Raw genomic sequence first — 3957 nt, forward strand, 5'->3', positions numbered from 1 at the left:
CAGCCGCAGGAGAGCACTAGTCCACGATGACTCTCCCTGCACTGCCTGGCAAGGGGCTTTGTGGGCCGAGCCAGGGTGTGGCAAGATGGTCCAGAACGCCCATGAATCCTGCAGCTGCAAGGTGAGTGCAGGAACCACAGATGTGAATGCAGCCCTGAGGGTGTGAAGCTTCACTCCTGCAATGAACCTTGGGTCCCACCTATTTGTACAGGAGTCACACATGGCTCAGGACTGGCCCCCACATCTTCAGCTGCATGTCCGATGGCTCAGCAGGTTCCTCTCTTTCTGGGAAGCTGAGGAAAAAAGGGTGCCCTGCCAATTTGCACTTTCATCTCTTCCCAGCTTCCGAGCTCACAGGGAGGGAAGCTGTTCTCACCCAGGTGTTTCACACCCATGTGACACTTCACATTTCAGGGCATGTTGCCTTTGCTGGCAGGTGGAGGTTAGCCAAATCTAGTATCTTTCCAAGAGTTTCTGAGCCCAACTAGGTTCTATTGTAGCCCACGGGCTCCGGACGTTCCCACTGCGGGTAAATCCAGCCAGCTGGGCAGTGGGACAGGTTTCAGAGCTCGCTGGCCAGAGATCTGGATCCTGCTGTAGTCTGTTTCATTGGCATCCAGGAAAAACTGGAGCTATGAACTGAGCGCTTTGGAAGATCTGCTACCCCCTACCCCCAACCAGCACTTTAAGGATTAAAAAGCTTGTGGCCATTCAGGCCTTGATGAATGCTTTGGCCAGCCCAGGTGTGGGAAACCACCTGCTAATGAGGGCAAAAAAACACTTTAGAGCTGCAATTGGCTAGGCATGAAAGTCAAGCCATTCCCAATGAGCGTTTCCGCTGCCCTCAGAACCAGATCCCCCCCCCCCCAACTTCATTGCCTTTGCCAGTATATGCTGCTGTCATTGCAATCAGTGAGGAGGGGAATGGGCATCCTAATCCTCAGCATCACTATCTCAGCACAGTAACTAACAAACTAGTTGGATGCCCAGGGCCAGAGGCTCAGCCGGTACCACTTGACATCCCTTCACTGAAGTCACTGACTGACGACTTCAGCAGCTGAAGCCCTGGTCCCCAAGCGCTGATGTCACGTCACTTGGTTTGGGTCCATCAGCATCATTACTCAGTTGTGTTACGTTAGCAGCTGGACGCTGTACCCAAGAACAGGGCTCCATTGTACTAGGCACTGCATGCTCTGCTAGTGAGCAAGAAGCTTTGCCCTGCAGAGTTTACAATGTACATAGATAAGAGAGACCAAGCGTGGGAGAAGAGGAAGATTAGTATCCCCATTTTTACAGACGGGGCACGGAGGAGCAGCGGTGCCCAGGGTCACACAGGAAATCTCTGGCAGAGCCAGGAATTTATTCCCCTCTAGAACCACATACTTTTAAGTTCAAAGTAGTAGCATACAGTGGGCTAATGTTATAACTACAGGCTCACTATCTGATATGTCCCCTATGAGGCAGAGGGGTGGGACCAGATATCTAGCAGGGCTTTTCTATTGCTAAGGGCTGCGGTTCACCATTGAGCATCCAGTCTGACAAAAAGGCCCATGAAGAATGTCCCATTAACTCCCTGCTGCCTGGAAGGCCATGGCTACACTTACAGTTCTGCAGCGCTGGTAGTTACAGCTGTGTTCGTACAGCTGTGTAGGGCCAGCGCTGCAGTGTGGCCACACTGACAGCTACCAGCGCTGCAGTGTGGCCACATTTGCAGCATTTGCAGCGCTGTTGGGAGTGGTGCATTGTGGGCAGCTATCCCAGCATTCAAGTGGCTGCAACGTGCTTTTCAAAAGAGGGGGGTGGGGTGGAATGTGACAGGGAGCGTGGAGGAGACAGACAGAATGGATTTTTGGAGTTGACACTGTTCTCAGCTCCCTGCCTTGCAAGTTCTAAGGACTGGAAGACACACAGTGCCTACCTTCAATCAATTTAAAAGTTCTGACCCCCTTCCCCCACCCCTCTCTCATTCACTAAATGCAAATTATGTACTCCTAAATACCCGTCAGACCAGATAAGCAACTGCTCAACACGGACTTCCCCCTCCCCCTCTGCCATGTGAGCGTGCTGTTTCTCTCTTCAAGCAAACAGCTGTGAACATTCCAAAGTAATTCCCCTGCCTGCCTCCGCTCGCTCAGCAAACAGGAGCTGTGTTTGTTTTTTAAATAAGTAGTTTGGCTGAACTCGGAGGTCTCCCTTTCTTCCGGTTTGTTGTGGACAGGAATTCTGGGATACCTCCTTATACCCCGGAGGTCAATAAAAGCGCTGGTGGGGTCCACTCTTGCTGATCAGCGCTGGATCACCAGCGCTGGAATCGCTGCACCCGAGGCTCGACCGGGTGTACAGCCAGTGCTGCAACCAGGGAGTTGCAGCGCTGGCCGTGCTTTGCAAGTGTGGCCACATCCTAAGTTGCAGCGCTGTAACCCCCTCACCAGCGCTGCAACTCTCTAGTGTAGCCATGGCCTTAGCATACTTAAAAGCAATGTGAGCATGATTCAATAGAGGGTCAAAGCCACTGGGAGAGGCGAAGTGATTTCCATCGTGTGAAGCAGAAAGCCGGCTCGGTCTCTGCACTGGGACCAGTGTCATTTTGGTGTTCGGAAAAATATTCAGCCTAATTTCTGCATCATTTATAAGTTGAGGTGTTAATACAGTGGTTAAAGGTCACCAATTGCTTGGTGCCTTGTGCTCAATGTCTGTCCCGTCAGGATACCGCTTTGCCAGTTACAATCAAGGATGCCAGGAGAGCTGTTAGAGGTCACCCTTGTTTCAGTGCTTGCAGAGAGGTGCCACTACAGGGCTATGTAACCTTTAGTTAAACTGAATGTAAACGAGACGGGAACTTCAATCAGAACCAACTGGAATTGAGTTGATTCCAACGTAGTAACAGTATGCCACAGAGATGCACTAAACCGCATTCAAATATTACTGTATTTGCATATTCCCCAGAATGCACAAGAGGAAAATATTTGATATTCTATGTTAATGCCACATGTTTGTTGACCCCTGTAGATTACCTGCTCTGATCACCGGGGGAAAGGAGAGTAGTAAATCTATCTTAGGTGTGTGTATTTGTGCATCCCCATTCCAGGGCACAATGGCTGCAATAGCACACAGCAAATGAACACACATCTTTGGCACCTGCAAACGAGGTGCACAGGTCTGAACATCTGGGCCACGGCCCCTTGATAACTCATGGGCAGCTGAAAGGCAGATAAGTGTTTCCTTAGCTTCCTCGAGGACAACGACAACGTCTACAGCCTAATCTAGTTAATGGTCTGATAAGTTTGCACTACCCCTGAAACATTTCCCTCCAGCAGCAATCCAGAAACCAGCCTATTCGACTGACGGTGGAGGGGGACAATGAAGTACAAAACAAGTTGTCCCAGCTGAGGAATGCAGAGTTTTACCTGTATCAACATCAAACCTCCATAGGGCAAATCCTGACTCCGCCCTAGGGTGACAAAATGTTCTGATTTTATAGGGACAGTCCCGATATTTGGGGCTTTTTATTACATAGGGTCCTATTACCCCCCACCCCCGTCCCGATTTTTCACACTTGCTGTCTGGTCACCCTACTGCACCCACACGGGCCCACAGAGCTCCAGGGGCAGGGGAGCTGGTGGCATTCTGCTGGTTGGGAATAAGTAGGATTTACAAAACTTGGGAGAGGGATTGTACTTCCAGCAGCCCACAGTGCAGCTCAGGGCTTTTCAAACGGTCAAGCATGCGCGTGCACAGGGGAGGTGAGCAGGCCTGAGGCTCTCGGAGCAGCCTGGAGTCCAGAACTCCCCACTCTGTGCACAGCCTGGTCCCTCCAGCTGTGCTCTGGATTCAGGTTTGACACAAAGGGAACCACTGCATGGAGCAAGTCTACACCATTTTTAGGCTCTGCAGAGCCACTTGTTACCTTCGCCTCCGAGCACCTTTGGTAACGCAAACACGCTGGCACACATGAAA

This window comes from Gopherus flavomarginatus, chromosome 11, assembly GCF_025201925.1.
Source record: "Gopherus flavomarginatus isolate rGopFla2 chromosome 11, rGopFla2.mat.asm, whole genome shotgun sequence".
Lineage (NCBI taxonomy): Eukaryota > Metazoa > Chordata > Testudines > Testudinidae > Gopherus > Gopherus flavomarginatus.